This window comes from Bombus impatiens, unplaced genomic scaffold (assembly GCF_000188095.3).
Source record: "Bombus impatiens unplaced genomic scaffold, BIMP_2.2 scf_1274, whole genome shotgun sequence".
In the NCBI taxonomy this organism is placed as follows: domain Eukaryota; kingdom Metazoa; phylum Arthropoda; class Insecta; order Hymenoptera; family Apidae; genus Bombus; species Bombus impatiens.
The window spans coordinates 46,845-66,594 of NT_177693.1; the positions used below are offsets into that span (position 1 = coordinate 46,845).

A 19,750-nucleotide genomic window follows, 5' to 3' on the forward strand; every position below is an offset into this window, starting at 1 on the left:
AATTAGCGCGCGCGAGCGCGCGCCTGTCACGCGCTGATTTAATTGCACTCTCGCGGACACTCTTTACTTCCTCCCCTACCATCCTTACGGTGCATCTTTTCCGTTGCGCCGCGCGAAACCGATCGCGCCATCGTTTCAGCCGCCTGGTCTCCTCGTTTTCGTCAATGAGTTTGTTTACTCCAAATCGATGGATCTCGTGACTATCTTTGTGACTGGATGTTGTTTCGAAACGACAAGATTGGACAGAAGAACTGGAGGAAATTTAATTAAATAAGTAAAGACGATTTTAGAGCGATTTTGGAGGTTAGGGATGGTTTTGCGCGATGTGGATGGATATAGAAATCAATATAGATCTCGTTTTGTCTGAGTTTGTTGAGTAAAGTTTTCATAAATAGATTCCACTATTTAGTCAGATTATTGTATGATTGTTTAGTAATCTATAACCTAAATTTCGTTTGATCATGGGAAAAGATAATTATAATTGATCAGAGTTTTCTAACATAATATGAAACTTTTCCATATAAAAAAATTGTTAATGATACATTAATAAAATATAACAGCATATTAGTAATCTATTATTTCGTGGTCACACTACATGGTAATAATTTCCTACCTACCTACTTACTTACCTACCTACCAGGTTATATCCTGACAGTTTCTTTTTATTCTAACAAATAAATGTACACTGGTAACACTTCTTGATATACTACGATAAATATCTGTTACATTATATTTGTACATTACCATGTTTCTTAAATGTTACTTCAACCGATCAATCTTATCATTCTAGAGTACAATCCTTAGCAAAATAATTATCACTTAATAATATACATCCCTAAATCTTCATACTCATACCATCTCACACAAAATCTCTGCCACTAACCAACATTCTCTGTCACAGACTTTCTAAGATTCATCTAACCTTAAACTACCTTCAAACAGAATTCATGAACCAAGTAGCAGAAGTTTCAAGAATCTTCAATTTCCTCTATATCCAGACTGAGCCGACTGGATCAAACTTCAATGAAGTTGAAGGTGATTGAATGCGGGTGATCGAGCGTGCGCGCACTCATGCTTGCAGGATATCCGCGGATGCAGGAGGCGGCTGACCGGGAGGATGACGGCAAGCGCGCAAGAGCGAGAAGTCGGTAACTTAACTGGCCTAAATGGGTTTAACTCGATGTGATTTTGCTGGCGAACCACTAAATTGAACGAATACGAACTAAACTGAACTCAACTAAGCTAATCATATCACATTACTAGCGTTATTAGCCGAGAGACGATATAAGTGAAGGTCCGGTGGTGCCGGGCTGCAGTAACGGGTCGCCTCCTGCACTGACCCTCTGCACGACTTTCTTTTCGACCCCTTTTTCTCGTTCACACTATCAAGAATTTCGTGTCCTGTGTCATCTATCCGTATCTAAATCATAGAAACGCGTTCATTCTGCATAATTGCTACGTTTGTCGTTGTTTACGAAATCATTTTTTAGGTTAGTTTTGTGAAACTTTGTGGAAGGTGAAGTCTCTCGGAAGAAACAGACGATTCTCGATGTACACGAGGTCTGACGGACGATGTTGCCCGATCCTGGCCGAGCCGTAACGCTACCCTGACTGTGCAACAGGAAACACGTGCGCCCGGTGAAAGTGACAGTTCGGAGCGCGCCAAATTTGAAACGAAGATCGAAGAATCGCGTTGTTCGTGTGAGTAAAATGTTCTTATAAGTGTGTAGTGATTGTTGAAGAATTCTTTGTTGGACGTTGTGTATGATAAAAATAAGTACATATCTTAATTTGAAACTGATATGGTTCGTTGTAAGTTACATATTGAACTATCTTTTTATGATAAAGCATACTTGTATCTTGAATTCAAGTGATATGATTTAATCTAAGCCATGAAGTTATGATTCTTTTATCTTGTTGAGATTTCTTGTATATCATTCACTAACAATATTTTACATGTATAAATTCCTTAAGTGCTAATTTTATCAAGATTTTATATGAAGATATTATAATTTTTATATAATAAAAGACTTTCTATATGTAAATTGTATTTAATATTCACAAGTTAGTTAAAAATCTTCTACCAAACTTCTACTATTATTATTTCTTACAATATTAAATTTGGATATTTTTAATATACCACTAAATTTTCGTTAAAAAATGTTATATTGTAATGTATTGTAATGTATTAAATGTAACATTGAACAAACTGAGAAAGACTTGATATCGAAGTGGGGGATATCAGCGGTTAAAGAAAGAGAAGATAGACTAATTATCTCCCACCAACCACTTCGAAGCGACAAGAGAGGGGAATAGACCTGGAGGAAAGATAAGAACGAAATGGACACGATACGTTCCGTCCCCACCACTTCTACCAGCAGAATAGAAGGAGTTTCTCGGCTCCACCTCTTCCCCTTCCGATAATACCCTCCTTCAACGGTGGATGACGATTTGACTCTGACTTACTGTACTTAGGTACCTCGCTCTTCAACCCCCTAAGACTTCTGTTTACATCTCTCATACACCCAGAAAGTAATTTCCCAACAACCCTCTGTAGTCTTACAATTTTTACAAAATTGATCTATAATCCTAAAGTTAATTCACAATTCAAATACACAATACTATTATTTTTCGATATTAATTAACGAACGTAGTAGAGCAATTTTTCCAAAATATCTTCCCTTATACTATAATCGAAATTTTATCAAAATTAGAATCTTAGAATGTTTATCTCAAGTTAGAAACCTCTCTCTACTTTCCAATATTCACGTTTTCCTAACTTTGTTCCTACACTATATTTTATTCTTATATTATATATTTTACCATATGCGATATTTTATTTTCATATTTATTTTTTAGATCAGAACAGACTAGTATAATCCACGTATATACATATATAATGTACACAAGCTTTTACATATATGGAGAACGCAACGAGCTGATAACAAGCAGACAAAGGGAAACAGTCTCTCTTGTTGAGAAGTATATTTAGATCGAACGACACAGGGAAACGAGGTGAAGAGGAGGGTTTGGAAGCGACTTTTTGCACGCGAGCCGCTCTTTTTTACGTCGTAGGTATGCCGACCGGATAGTATTGCCGTGTGGCCAGGCTGGCAGGGCCGACCAATTGAGCCTGTTAACGTCAATTGAGCTGAATTAGTTCAATTGGACGTAATTGCGCGAAGGCGACGGGGAACCTTCGCTCTCTGTTCGCCAGCCATGCTCGCGTTTCTCTTTTCGCGCCGATATCGCCGTATTCACAGGACTTCCTTCAAAGTACAGTCCAAACATAAGTTCGATATAATCGAGGAACGTTGTACAAGACTGATTTCGTACATAGATTGTTTAAAACACTGGTTTTATATGGGGATAATATTTGGGCATGCAGTTTTTTTGGGACGTAGTTTTCTAACTATTTTAGGTAAAACGTTATTTTATCTGGATTTACCATGTTTCTCTAGAGCCGTTAAATTGTAATCTCGTAGAATTAGTTGTTTAATTTCTCACTAAATGATCTCAGATAAAATCGAATATCAAAGATAAAATAGGTTTGATGCCGTTTAACGCGATTCTTATGTCGAAGCGTTTAAACTTCATAATTATAGTAGATAATTCTTGACTGCAATATTAACGCGGTTGTGCTATGTATAGCTATAATATCTACTATATTATCAAACAACAAATCAAACATACAAAGCAATAGGTATGATCTCAGATAAAATCGAATATCAAAGATAAAATATGTTTGATGCCGTTTAACGCGATTCTTATGTCGAAGCGTTTAAACTTCATAATTATAGTAGATAATTCTTGGCTGCAATATTAACGCGATTATGCTATGTATGGCTATAATATCTACTATATTATCAAACGACAAATCAAACATACAAAACAATAGGTATCTTCATCATAAAAATGATAAAAAATTCACTACTTGACAAACCATTTCATCGCTTCTACAAAAATGAACGAAAAATGAAAAAAAGCAGCCCTTATATCGGTCAGAAAAATTCCACCCTCTTTATGTTCTCTGAGCTTCCCCCGAGTAAAACAAATTACAACGTCACCGGTACCAGGATAATGGCCATCAGAGGAGGCAATTATGACAGCCGTGACCCAAGAATTAACGTGCCCACATGAGCGTCGCGAGATTCCCGATCGAGATCACAATAAACGTTCTTTTCTCGCTTTTTTCCCTTTTTTTTCACCCCCATGGAACGTTGGCGAACAAGCAACAGTCATTGATATTAGTCACTTTATATCATGCTGGTATATTTCACGGGTCAAAGCGTAGAGAGATGGCCAACGACGAAGACTTTTTTTTATATGTGCTATACGTATTTTGAGGAGAAATACTGCTGGTCGATCCCCATCCTCGATCGGACACAAAGAGCTTGGATATTTTCGATATACGCGCACTGTCTATTCAATGGTTGCTGCGATTCTACCTGAGATTCGATTCATACAGAAGATGAATTCCTCGTTTGAAATATGCTGGATGCGACCACGTGGCTTGAGTGCATGCAACAGGTGTATATCGCTCGTAGGAGGCTACCTGTTGAGTAGATGTAAATTAAGGCTTTCAATAACTACATTGTCCAGAAGTTATACCCGTTAACTTTGTAAATTAAAAGGAAGAAAAGACGTGCGTTGGATGTTGCAATTTTTATGAAATCTCTTCCGAATTTTTCGCTTATTTATCTCATCTTCTCGCAATACCGGGATAAGCTCACACTGGAGGCAGATGTAATTTGTTTCCTCGAGAAGTACAGTGGTAATCACGTGGCCGAGCAATGAAATGTAGATCAGTCAGAGATGTAGAGTTAATGAAGTAGAGTAACGCGCGAATGAAGAATGTAAAATACAGCTGAATTAGGATGTGGTGGAATTGAAGAGAGTAGGATTTGAGAATTGAAGGGTGTAGAACGAGCTAAATTAGATTATTGATGAAAGGATTGAAGATATTTACAAGGGTCGAATTTGAGAGTTAAGGGGAGTGAAATGTACACTGTAGAATGAGATTGATTAGATTATTAATTATGAAACGCGAAGGTTGAGGGGGCGTACGATATATGCTATGTAATATACGCTATAGAATGTATATCGCGGAATGTTATAGAATGTATTAAATTAAATTGTTGATAATCTTATTTGTTAGAATTTCGTAGTTGGAATTTTTCATAAATTGTCTCGTTTGATTGTAATGATAATTAAGCTGGTATTTAATTGCACTTTTAGATTTGGAGATCGTGATTCAAAGGAGAAAATGTAACGTCGCAGCCTGATGACGTCGCATCCTTATTAACCCGACGTAGTCACATCCGTCGCTGTCCCGTTCTGTATTCACGTGCAGGGTGTTTCTCGTAATGATACTTTGATTTACATATTGAAACCAGTCTATAGAGTTACGTACTTCAATTTAAAATTCTCTGATACGAATCATACCCTTCAAATTTACGCTGGGCGACCTTATTCTTTCTTAATTTCATACATTTTCTAATTCACCGTGATATACTTGCACATAAATGATTTATAGTATATACAATTATATCATAGCTCTTCCTATATCTCTTTATAAAATCAGTCAAAGATCGTCTGCGAAATTTGGTGAGAATCAAATTATTTTCTAACGTTCCTCTTATCGTATATAGATAGATATTGCTATGCAAAAATTTGGTCGCGTATGCTTCTATCCGAAAGAATGTTATCTTATTATTCAAATTTCTCAAAAATGCACCACTCATACAGTAACATACTAATTCAATATATTAAACTCTTCACGCTATCTAGAAGATGGATTAATAGAGATTACTAAATCATTATAATTAATTAATAATCAATTATTATATAGACATTATTAAACGGATTAATAGACGATTAATAGATACTGAGATAACAAATTTAAAATAGGTTCGACCGAACAATAAGGTGCAAATTCATTGTATTGTCAATATGAGCCAACGTCGCTAATACCAAGGTCTACGGAGCAGCTCTGCATGGATAAAAGAACAGATGAAATATTAAAGTACGTGGTTAAAGATTCTCACGCAAAACGAGGGCGAACACGTTCGTTGTGAAAAGGTACAGTGCGCATTGACGAGCAATTAGTCGAGGACCTATGCCCCCATATTTCGTGAGAACGAGAAATTCGGACTCTGATACATACTACGAGGTTTAGATCATCCCGCATAAGATCATCTATGTACAATAATATAACAGCAGGACTGCGGGTGGGAATTTACGAGGACGTCTTTAGATCTGATTACACGAAATTTTGGGTGTTCAGGAAACCGGTGGAGAACTGCGCCCATATCCAGAAATGTCGCATAAAAGTGCCGCTGTCAAGATTAATCTTCCTCCGAGATCGTTCTCCAAATCGACATCTTCGTTCGAATAGAAGCGTAGTACTCAGAGTCGAGAACTTATTTCGTGATGGTCCAATTCGTGTATTTGGAAGAATTTAACAGGAAAAGTGGCAATTATTATATTGATATCGTTTGTTGATTAATTTTATTTGTCGCGTGTATTAAGCATCGCACAATCACGAGAAAGAGTTTATTTAATGTAAGAATTCTGGATAAGTGTAACGATCTTGTTGTACCTGTTACTTTAAGTAGAAGAGGTTTCTAGAACCAAGCTAGACCAGTTCAGAGTAGTTAATTGCTCAGTTCTATGTGATTAATTGCACAGTTCTTGGTGATTAATTCCTTGGTTTTTGGCGATCAGTTCCCCAATTCTTGGCAAGTAATTTCTTTGTTCATAGCGATTAGTACTCAATTCCTTTGGCTCTTAATTTCTCAGTTCCTTTGCCTTTCAATTCTTTAGTTCCTTAGTTTTTCAGCTCTTAGTTCCTTTAGCTCTTAGTTTTTTCTCTCAGTTCTTAAGTTCTTTAGTCTTTTAGTTCTTTAGCTTTTAATTCTTTGTTTCATTAGTTCCCAGTTCTCGTCAGTTTTGTTAATCGACGTGTTTGTATTTGTCAATTTGTAAATTATTGAAAATCAATCAAATTAAAATCTTGTAATTAATAAGAGTGAAAACGTATGGCGAACGATTGTAACTTCGAGTATTCGAAATCTCAACGACAATTCTGTCAATGAGACAATTCTGCCAATACCCAATTAGAATTAGAATAAACATTTATTATGGAGAATATTTGTCTAATAATATAATAGAATCGAACGAACATTTATTTTCACCAACCTTAATCCTCTCCCGTGCCAGTATTCCTGCGCGTAGCAGGTTAGTCGAAACGTGGAGTTTAATTGCCAATCGCATTAAACATCAGACAACGCTACCATTTAATCTAAATTCAAAAATTAATGGCAACATAACCAAACAAAACGTAACAGGGTAAATATTTTGGTATGTAACCAACCAATTCTACCAATTTTCTAATAGAAAATGAATGGAATTACTTGAACTTCTTTGTATTATAATTTTATTATAATTAAGATCCTCGTGCGTTTCTTTTAATTTCTTGTTATCGAAAACTGTAAGAAATTATAAATGTTTATATTTGTTAAATGTAATGCGATATGCTCTATTGAAAGCAGCGACAGTCCAGGACTCCGTAGAAAATTGTTTCGTCGAGTGTCTTTAGGGACTCTGCACTCTGAACCCCATCGAGGAACCATATGTTTTTACGTATGTTCATGCTGGCGAAGATGACTCTTCCTGACACGCGACCCGCAGCCACCCTAAATACTTAATTGTCAATTCGATTTTGGTGAGGGAATGATATTCGTGGAATCGTCCGCTCCGGGATTCTCTCTTCAGATTTTTTCACAATGACAACACCATGAAATTAATAGCCCTTTTATAATGGTACAAAATATGAATGGTACTGAAAGGGATTTTTATTGTGTAAGGTTTGTTGAAAATTCTAGTGAAACTATCCAGGATGTACATTAATGTTAAAATACATAGTAATTACAAAGAAAAATAACAACATTAAAATAAGTATAGCTTAATAATATATAAATATAAATTCATTGTATTTTCAATACGAACCAACATCTTCACTGGAATCTTCGTCTTCGCTAAACTCTTCGAAGCATCTTTGATTAAATAAATAAATCTTTATGTATTTATAGTTCAGTAAATTAGATACTAATCCATGAATTTAATCTATGAATCTACGAATTTAATCTACGAATTTAATCTTATTATCTATCGATTTAAATTATTTTAAAGGCATATTTTTTAATTTTATTGCGAGATCATGATCAGTTCGAATTTAGTGTGTGAAGAAATCTATATTACCCTCTTAATGAAATAAAATGTTCGGTGGAGACATCTACCGATTCTTTCGAAAGTATCGTAATCGTAGACTCTCAAGGTGCATAAAAGTCGTATGGAACTCATTTTCAAAATTGCATTCAATTGCATTACAGTCTCAAATAATTCTTTGCTTGAATGAAATATTGGAAGCAATACATATAATTACAATCGAAGCTCTCATTCAATCACAGTTCGAAATAATTGTTGAAATTTTGCTACAACTTATGAAACAAAACCTACATAAGATTATATACCATACCTTATACCACATTATAATGCTTGATTAATCAGTATAAAAATAATAATTGAGGATGAACAAAATGTAATTGTTTACTCGAAAAATGAAATTTTAAGTGTATAATAGTAGCAATCTATACAATTTATTACCTGTAATTTCATTCAACACAAAGTTTTAATTGTATAAAACGCTATATAATAAATTGGCATACAATTCATAAAGTGTCATAAATTTTAAAGTATATATAAAGTATAATGTAGCAGAAACATAGCTATCGCTTAAAATACCACAGCCAATCGTCGACAAACATTTGTGAGGTCAGTCCACCGAGCTCTCGTGAAATTAGCTGAAGAGGGAGAAATAGAATGCAGCTAGTGAATGTGGCATAACAGAATAAAAGGAGCACGGTGCATCCTTTACTGATGAAAGTCTGACTCGACCTACAGGCCACTACAAAATTATCTTCTTTAACTCTCATCTCTAGAGGAAAAATATTTTCTACTTCAAGTCAAAGAAAACATGAATGCAAATGTAAAAGCATAATTACAAAAATATTTCATAGCCTGAATATTTGATAATACGATAGACTTTTTATAAACGATAGAAACTAACCTCTTTTCAGAAAGAAATGTTACCTTTACCTCGTGCTTGTAGGAAATAGAAGGAATGAAAAATAATGAATTATTTAAAACGAGATGAAGTAAACCACGCACAAAATCATATTTTGAAGAAGCTAAAAAATATTGGAATATTACTGTTATACAAAATAGGAAGAAAATTAAGATACATATATATAGTCATTTTAATTATGTTGTACAAACACATACAAGTAAGAACCATTTCTAATAAGGATAATATAAATATCTTTACTTAAAAAAATCAGAGACACAATTCCGTCGAATATAACAAATTCTGATAGATTACAAAGACAGGCTACAGTGTAATAAAGATATTTGGAATAAGTTTTCCTGTTAGAAATCCAAATCACAATTATTCTTTCTTCAAATCATCGATCTTTATCTGATTTATTATTAAAATTATCTTTAATCACTTCAATTATTAATTTTAGCCACTACATGCAAAGAATTAATTTATCTTTTTATCACTCTTCTCTCAGAACCTTGAAGACACTGCTAAAGATAGACCAGAGGATTTTCGCGGGTGGCAAAGGAAGGCAGTCGGCGAAAGACGAGCTTTCTTCGAATCGAAAGAGGAAGATCGAGTGACGGAGCGTGTCCGCCCGACAACAGCGAATCCTCAAGCTCGAAAATAGATCGCATAGCTTTCCCGGCACTTCAAACGACGTGTATCGTAATAGGCAAGCCCGCTGCTCACCGAAAAGTCTTGGCCACGGATAATTAAACGTTTATAAACACCAGAGATTCCGCAAAACCCTGGTCGCACATGACGACATTATTTGGCACGTTTCACCGAAAGAGCAACGTGCAAGGCCACGATAAAATCTGCATTTATTATGCGAATCATAAATACGAGAGATACAAACTGAGCAATATTACGAGAATTTTGGCTTCGTATAGATTTAATTTAAATATAACATAAAACAATTTTTTGTATGTAATATAGGAACATTCACTTTCTTTGAATAAGTATTGTTATACATGTTATTTAAAATTTTTACAAATGTAGTCATTCGCTATGTTTGAGGAAATAATTGAGTTCAGATAAATTAATTGTGTTTATGAATATAATTTAGTTTAGTTGAGTTTAAACAAAATATTTTTTATGAATATGATATGAGTATTTACAAGACTTTTTTGCAATAGTAAAACAAATACTTTAACAGAATAAGAGAAGTATCCCCAGTCAAAATGTTTGTTAACATGTTTGAGAAGATTAATTTTGTTTTAGTTCTGTAAAAGTTAAAAGAAATTTTTAATAGAGTATAAAGCTATTGTAACTGGGTGGAATCTCGGTTAAATTGAAAGTTTTAATTTAATAAGTATTCATAAAAAATACCATAAAAGATACAAGTTGTTAATTTTACAAAATTAATTTGTTTTACGGGCGAATAATGTGGTCTACAGCTGTTTGGAGTGATAATACATATAAGATTCTCTCAAGTATCAGGAATGTTTTAACGTGTAATAAAATTTTAAGCCGTAGTTTCTGATTATTTTGAGCGATGTACGATTGCGTAACGTAAACCTTCGAAGCGTTCGAAAGCTTTGAAAAATAAGCTTCCGGATTTTTAATGCCACTTATCTTGTATCTTTTTGATTTACAGATATAGTCTGAATCTCCTATCTTGCGTATTAGTGATAAACGCTATTACATATGGTGATATACTTTTTAGAGACTTTACAAAGTTTTCTTTAGCATATATTTTATATAAAATAAGAATAGCATTTTAAACGATGATGAACTGTTTGTTAAATATCATAATTGCAATATATCTATAAACAAAAAAGTGGGTTCGGATTTTAAGCATTTTAGATTATTTTATATGAAATGTTTATTTGAAAAAAATTCAATCTACATTTGGATGTTATTAAATCATCATTTTGCCAGTAATTCGCCTGGTAACAGAAGCTGCAATCAGCCTGTAAACTAACAAATCATTATCGTTTAGCAGTTATTACGTGAACTACTGACGTAATACAAGTAGGTGCACGTGTACGATTTAACGATTTTTCGAAGTCGCTTCAACTTGTTATAAGCTCTCTAACCAGCACAAAAATAGTATAGCTTCCATATTCTTCGTTTTACAAAGGCTTTTTCATTTTTAAACTGTTATTAGAATTTAACGTGAGAAACAAAAACCAAGGAGACTCACTTTATTACAAAAGAATTTAGAATTAGGTGTGTTTTAATAAAAATATCAATGAGTGTTGATTTTCTCATTTCTCTCTGTTTAATCTCTCATAAGACGAAATTGAAAATAAAGCTAGGAGTGCCTACTTCTTTCCATAAAACAATTAAAAGTAGTTATCGAGTTTTATAATAAAATGAGAAAAGTGGTATTACCAATACTTCTAAAAAAATAATTTGACAAGTGGATAATTTGTTCATATAAAATTATTTTCATTCTCAGAAATTGCGTTTCTGTCATTATAATATCTTCATCTATAAACACCTTGTTCCATACTTTGACAAATTGTTTCAACAGTCCTAAAATAACGCGATGAAAAGAAAAACAGAAAATACTTGAAGATTTATCACGACACAGGAAACATTTGCCTAAATTTGAAGCTTATCAAACGATAAGAAATGGAGCGATAAGCGACCAAAATTCACAGGTGTGGGCTACATCTGTGAAAATTAACAAGCATCGATCCGGGACCGACAAAGATACGCACGTCCTTACAATCTATATCGTTAACAATCTGAAAAAATAGATATAAAATGGCCCCAAATCAAAATATTCCGTTGTTCCTCTCCAGCCATTCGTCATGTCTTGTCGATCTTCAAACAAAACAATAAAACGATTAATTTTATGATTCTCGAGAACGTTGCAATTGTGCAAGAAAATGTTAATCGCAGAAATAACTAAATAACTGAGCTAAGCCCTGCAATATCAGGTTCCTTGGCATGTTGTCAAGGAGTCATTGTTTCGTCTGATTGTCTCGTATCGAAAATTTGCCAGCAAAGGCATGAAAAGAAAAAAAAGAGAGAGAAGGAAAGATGGATAAACGCTCAAGATCGTGGGTTCGCACAGGTAAACAGGACGGAGCTCCAATTAAATTTGGCAAGAAATTCTGGCACGATTTTAGAATGGCCGACGTAGCCGATTTCACGGCCACTCGCGTCACTATACAGTGAGGGAGCGATGTCTTAAGACGCGAGATCCCTTGCGACATAAATGACTTGCCTTAAGCCTTAAACTATTGCAGCCAGCTTACTATTAAAATACAACGACCGTCCGTTCCATCCTTCGCTTCTCTTACATCGTTTATGGGGCTTTTTGATAATCTCGATTCTTCAGTATAGGAATTCAAAATTCATACTAATCAACTCTATAAATTAAAATATACAGAGAAACTTTGATGCTGAGAATGCTATTTTTCAAAATTTACCTTGAAATTTATAATCATTTATATCATCTTGCCATAAATGAATTTATGAAAGCAACTTGTTTTTTGAGAAGTTGAACACTCATTATACATCTTGATAACGTAATTGAAAGATGTATAAAATGTTAAAGATTATATATGCGGATGGTTCCATTCATACGTAAATAGCTTAGTCAGTGTTATCCATCATTTGCTTATAATTCTTACCTGCAACTTTTAGATAAAGAATTTACATGTTATTTATGGTTTATTGTAATAATATATTGATTTTGAAATAATTATTGATCCACTGGATTTCACTCTATTGTTTGCTCACCGTGCTTAAAATTTTACAGATTCTCAGGAAACATATAATGAGCCAGTCAGAATTAGACAAACGCCTGTGTTTCTAAAGTCCAAAACAGAAACATATGTGAATTACTTATGACATACATAATGTCAAAATTATTTAAGTTGAGTAACAGTGGACTTAATGTACTTATATTTTCACTGATTAATTCCATTTATTATATGTATATAATCCAAGAAAGAATCTCCCTATTACAAAAATTAAAATAATTCAACTAAAGTCACTTTAACAGTAACTATTCTACTTTTCATATTATTTATGCTATCAGTAGAATCTTCATATTAATTAAAATTAATCGAAATTACCTATATTATTTACAATTATTTATCTATGATATATGTATCCGTGTTACACGTGATTATCCTGTTAATTTAATATAATACACAGAGGAAACCACAAGCAGAAAACTGCTTTCGTAAGATGTCCTTAAGACTACAGAGAATCTTTACGATGGAATTGTATGCCTGACTGTACCACGGCCACGAAGATTTACATTTGCAGAGGCGTATCTGTAACGGTGAGGGGAAAAAAGCCACATGCAGAGAAACAATTCGAGGAGTCGCCGGTATAATCGTCGTGTATTTCGGTCCCAGCACCGGCAGGGCCCTCCAGCCTTTACGTCCCGTCGACTTAGCGAAATTCCTCGCTAAATTTAAGCCTTGCTGAACCGCTAGATAATTGCAGTTTGCATAAGAGATAGCAGCTTCTTAAAATAATGAATCGTATGCAGCTGATTACTTGCAATTTTTCATCAGGGTATTATTGGTAAGGTGTTCCTTTAAACGATTCAATTGAGTCTTTGATGATAATATTATTGCAGTGTTGAACAACAGGGTGTAGATGACAATCTGTAGTTAATTGGAGCACAAGATTGTACCTTCCTTCTCAACATCGGTCTTCTATTCATGTTGTGGTAGACTTGAGCTGAAACATGGAATGAATTTCAGTAATTTTGACTTTAATGATTCATATTCCTTCTTTAATATAGACTTCTATTCTCATAAAAATTCAATGAAAATACGTTCAATAATTCTCCAATAATTGTATTGTAACAATAGAATTGAAATCATTATGTTATTGACATATTGCTTAATGTAGAAGAAAGCCGATGAAAGATGTGGAGCCAAGTAGAATTTCCTTTAGTCATAGGCAACAGTTTGTGTCCATCAACGGCGACAAGTTTGTCTAGGATTTGTTCAACGATGCGCTTAATTGTCCTCCTGGCTAATTTCATTGGCAGCATATCAACTCGGCCTCGTCAATTGATCTGAATGAGTTCACCGGGTTGCCGCGGACAGATTTCACAGTAAAGAATCTTATTATACTTTCCTAACAATCAAGGAAAGCTATTTAAAAAATAAAGAAGAATAAAGAAATATATATATACGCATTAAAATTTTTTAAAATTTTGGAAATAGCTTATCATAATAGCTTTACATAATCTTTATAATTTTTTCAATGTAAGTAAACTTAATGATTTCCACGAACGACATCGAAAAATTTTTCGATCGGAATTATGTCTGTTAAATTACATAACTGATAAAACTGCATTAACAGAATTTATTACTCATATTTATCATACGTAACTACTTTATTGTTTTGATGGCGTAAAAAGTCTTTACGTGCCGATCGTCACGTTCACTTATAAGACTTCGCTTCGTTAAAATTTTCGGTTTCAAGTTCAATTGCTTCATCGATAAGTTGTGTAAATATCAGATATTCAGATAAAAAAAGAAAATACATGAAATTTTCGAAACATGCAAAATATACAAAAGATCTACGTGTAAAGAAGTAAGTAAAATCTGAAACTGTTTGTTTTCTCATCATTAGCACGCCAGTGTCACTTTACTAGAACCCCCTCCACTTACAGATGAAAATTAAAACCAAAGAGATAGACCAAGTCACCAATAAAGTCCTCGTCATACACTAAATACGACAGTTTTACTATTTTCGAAATGAGGAACTACGTAAACCATCGAATGGCATTGATTCAGCGAAAACGATAAAAGCGCGGCAAAAGATCGATAAGGAAGCGGTCTGGCAGAGATGTTTTCCATGCTCGAGATGCCAGCAGATAATCTTGGCACGAGCGAACATTTCCACGGAAAGCAAGTATGTATGTATATCTGGCGTAGCAGAATCGTCGGCCAATATTATGCAACAAACAAGCAAGGTGGCCATCAACGGTGGTCACCGGTGATTTGCTCCCGGCGAACGTGTCGAAATTACGAAGCAGTCAGTGGTGCTCGATCGTTGTTGAGACATTGACATTGAGAACTGCCCTTAGTCAACGGTCGAAAACACCATTTTCGTACTACGTATTCATGGATCACGAAGGATTTACAATTTTGTTTTTCGTTTGCTGCTCTTCGCAAAAAACGGCCATCTTTCTGATAGGTGTGACGCTGACTGGAGAAACTGGACGACAAATATTTGCCGTGCTCGGTGCCAGTCACGCGATAAAGTCGCTTGCCTCTTGAGACGGTTAAATCGGCGAATTAATGTCGTTATAATGGTATTGTATTTAAAGCAGCGCGACGTTCTTACGTATGCGATTCAAATGACAATTTTCTCATTGCTTAGCCTACGATATACCTGATTTCCTTTAAAAATGAATTACACGTCTTTTTATATTCCTCGTTCTTTCAAATACATGTATGTGTATTATATTTATATCCTTGAATATATGAGGAACGAAACCAGAGTATCAAATTCCTATGTACGATAAAAGAAAAATGGTTTAATATGTATTTAATGTGGATATTAAATGTAATTATGTAATTGAGACTAGTAGTATAGTATTTACAGTTATAACTCGTGTAATGCAATAAGACGATTGTGCTAGAATACAGAAATAGTATTTGGTTCAAGGAGGTCTCTTTTTCAAGGTCACTGTTTGCGATTTAAGGTCAATAGTAATTATCTTAAAGTTCTTCTATTTATACTAGTCTTCCAGCTTTTTCCTTTTGATAATTTTTAGTTCCATATCTTCATCTAATCTATTCTATTTTGATTACTTTTTATTATAAAGCCAAGTTAGCTTTATAGCTGCTTTTTTACTTGCTTCGAAAATCCTTGAATCTGTAATAAGGACGTAACAGTAATTTATTTACTTTATCGCTTAAACATTTCATTATGAAGAAAAAGAAGTGGATAGAGAGTTTGATTAAGTATTAATAGAATATTTTCGTAATTTTTATTGTAATAATATATTAATGTCTTTATATAATATAATACTTTAACAGTCCATGAAGATAATTCCGAAGCATTTTTTTTACAATATCATGTTACGATTATTGTGGCGACACTTGTCGAAGGTGAGTAGTGAATAGATAAATACGAGAAGAGGAATACTGATTTCGTATGAACAAGGCGATGTTATATTTATAATTCATTCCAGTTACCATATCAATCTACTGAGTATATTTTATTGTAATATCAACTACTTCATGTTTTTCGATTGTTTCATGACAATTTTTTTTAGAATCAGCAGGTATGAACCTGATATTTAATATATAATATACAATTAGACATTCTGAAGTTTGCAAAACAGGCAAAGGATTGTTTGCTAGAGAACTGAATGGAAGAGTCTGGTTCTCGTTAAACCATAACGGTGGAAACGGCATGAAACAGTTCTTAGGATAAAAATAACGGGCAAGCGAGGAAAAGTAATTTCCCCCCGGCCATTGACGTAACTTTTCTCGTCAACTCAACCAGACTGGCCAGCTCAAAGCGTTACGTAATTCTTCTAATGACGATAATACGTTATAGAGGGACAGAATTTTTAGAATGTTTTTAATAATAACGGTGTGCAAAGTTGTCTTCGTTTCGAGACTCGATTTCAATCGGTAACTTCCTCGTTCATATCGTCGCGTCGCTGATAATTACACGCTTACCTCTTCCCCGAACACAATAATCGTTCCTTGAAACCGATCGATTTTCAGCCATATCGATTACAGGTAATAAGTTTCCGTGCTGTCCACCACTAACTGACATTGACGACGTGAACTGGGTGGAAAGTGAAGTCGAAGAAGTGAAACTTATTTAAAAAAAACACATACACATGTATTGTCTAATTATAACCATCAACTGTTGCTCAATTCCATTCTTCAAGAAGTCCATACTAGAGATGATTGATACACATATTAACTGCAATTAAAATTTAGATAGAAAATGAAAACAAATGTTACCTTTTCGAGTATATTACACACTCCCAATTAAACAATATGAACTCTATTATAAATTTGACCTTGTTAGATGTTTAAACCTTCTAATAGGATTTAACAAAAGGATGAGTTAATCCGGAAGAAATGTGTTCATTAATTGAAAGAAAAAAATTAAAAATCCTGGAATATTCTTTGTATAGCTTTATCAGAAAAAAACAAGATGTTTGTGTAGATTGTATATCACTCTAAATCTCCCAAAGCCTGATTATCGTGTTGAGTACTTAAGAAATAAATGTATTTGAATAAATACCTCTTCCATGATTTCCCTGTATCAAAAATCAAAAGTTTTCTCATTACTTGCTGCATTAGAAATATCTATAATCTAATGAAGTACTGCATATAATTGTGTATCGGACACATATAATTATAATAAATTGTCCAATTTGAGAGGAAGGATTTAATTGATAAGACTATAGAAGAATAATTATTTGTTTAGGTTTAAGAAAGTAAGCAAATTGGGCAATTTTATCAAACTGACTGTCTTGAACATAAAAAGATAATTAATAGATACGAAAGGGATCATTTTGGGCATTCCCATTGGTCCGATAGGGAAGGTAGGTATGTAGGTTTCGTATTGATCTCCACGTTGAGGCGACCTTTAATATCCCCTCTCCTCTAACCCTCCTGTTAGATGGAATGAGAGGAACAGAGCAGAAGGGAGGCCGAGGGGAGTCCTGAACGCGACCTACAACAAGCACCGACAGGCGCACAGCTGATTTCGTAACGGCCAGGCGACACTCCCGGAGTTCCACCGTTCTCCGGAAACGCTTCATGATCTATATATTCTGGGGAATCCAAGGAACAACGCGGAAACGGACCGTCCACAAGCGAAGCATACCAAAAGTTCAGCAAACAAACCTAAAAATTAAGAATATTCCTCTGAATCAAAATCAGACAGTAATTTCAATGACAGTAATTTAGGCTAATTTCGAATTTAAAATATGAAAAGGATAAATATCTTGGAACAATTCCAATGCACTCCAAGTGAACAAATTACTCTGGAGTATTTACCTACAGAAAAACAACAATCCTATAAAGTTAAAACCCAATTATAATGATGCAAAATATATTAATAAAAATTCTGTGATCGTAAACGTGTAATTAAAATTTAATTTAAAATTCAAATTAAGAAATTAATCGTCTTAAAAATATTAAACTTTCATTCAAAAACACCTGATCTTTTTAAACAGGAATATATCATAATCCTTTGAAGGATTAGGTAAGGGGATTGAGAACGATGTTAACAGGTGACGTCATTTTTATGGTTTTAGAAAGTGCAGGGAGATAGCAGAATTAAATGGACGCAGACGTTACAAGTAGATTACGTGTTTTTATACGCGTGTTGTGTCACGGACGACAAACACGACGTCATAATCGGCTGAAGAAGCTCAGGTGAGAATATGGCATCCGTTATTTATAGACCGTTACATTTACACTTGTACAAGGGTCTGATTAAAATATCAAATAAGCATAGAAAGCATACATAGATATAATGCATAAACGTGTTTCTGATTATAATTCGGTCATTTCGAAATTCCACGGAAGTTGGTCGAAATCATTTTTCAGATCACTGAACTTCAATGCTCGTTTTTGCACGAACGGTGAAAGAACGGTCTGAATACGCTTTAGCAACGCTATGATTCATAAGATCGAGAGCAGACCTTGTCCTCTGTAGAAGGATCTTGCGTTACTTTGCTGAATCTCTTATGGTTTATAAATGGTTCGAGATTAATCATTCTTTACCTCTTTTTCTCTTTTGATTCCCAGATATAAATTTTCATTGATCCCTGATCTGAATTAAATTATGATTAAATTGGAAAATAGTCTTTATCTGTAATAACATACTCTGCGAATGTTAATTATTTCAATATTTACTTTTTTCTTATTTTTACTATTTGAAATGAACTATAATAGAATTAAAACAAGCATCAAAGAAATTTCTATTGTATCTTTCGAGGTGGATAACAATCGAATAGTTATCTTCCTTTTATGTCGGTTCTTTGTTTCGAGGCCATTGACTTCGATATGCCGATCGTGTAATTAAACGAGATCGATTATCGATTGTGCACATTGTACTGCATCGTCTATTGAATAATATTGCAAATATTTTGCTTTACGTTGACATCATGAAAAAAGAATAAACAAGGAGTAACGTTTAAAAAGATTAATATTCATTCAACAAGAAATATTTCATGTGATGAGTTTCATCAATAAAAAAAATTAGAAAAATACATACTCATCGATAGTTGTTTAAAGTTCTATCGTTCCACCAATTTTCATAAAACATTTCTCATAAAACATTCTCACACATACTTTATATTTCTTTCAAACACTCATAAACATTCAACTCTTCGCGTAGTGCTTTGCTCAAAGGCCAGCCAACTGAATTTGGCTCGAGCCACATCCGATCTCATCGATTCGGGTATCGATATTAATCACCGACAGTTATTCTCTCGAAATCATCTTTAACCACTAAAGAATAATTCTTATATGTACTCAAGATACTCATTCTCAATCGCCTGTCAAAAGTTACATCTACAGTAACTACGAAAGATATTTGTACATACCTGTTTTCCAATGAAGCATTTTTTTTACTAGATCCCACATTTCATTTTCATAGTATCAA

The 19,750-nt window shown here is 34.0% G+C and overlaps 2 long non-coding RNA genes across 2 annotated transcripts; both read left to right on the forward strand.

Moving 5' to 3' along the window:
* The first annotated feature begins 1,253 nt into the window (after nt 1-1,253).
* On the forward strand, nt 1,254-4,884 carry LOC117152358. The gene is made up of 2 exons (XR_004462709.1): nt 1,254-2,475; nt 2,860-4,884. It is a non-coding gene; the product is annotated as an uncharacterized LOC117152358 (long non-coding RNA).
* A 3,303-nt stretch (nt 4,885-8,187) lies between these two features.
* Nucleotides 8,188-12,827, forward strand: LOC117152359. The gene is made up of 2 exons (XR_004462710.1): nt 8,188-9,347; nt 9,636-12,827. It is a non-coding gene; the product is annotated as an uncharacterized LOC117152359 (long non-coding RNA).
* The last annotated feature ends 6,923 nt before the right edge of the window (nt 12,828-19,750 follow it).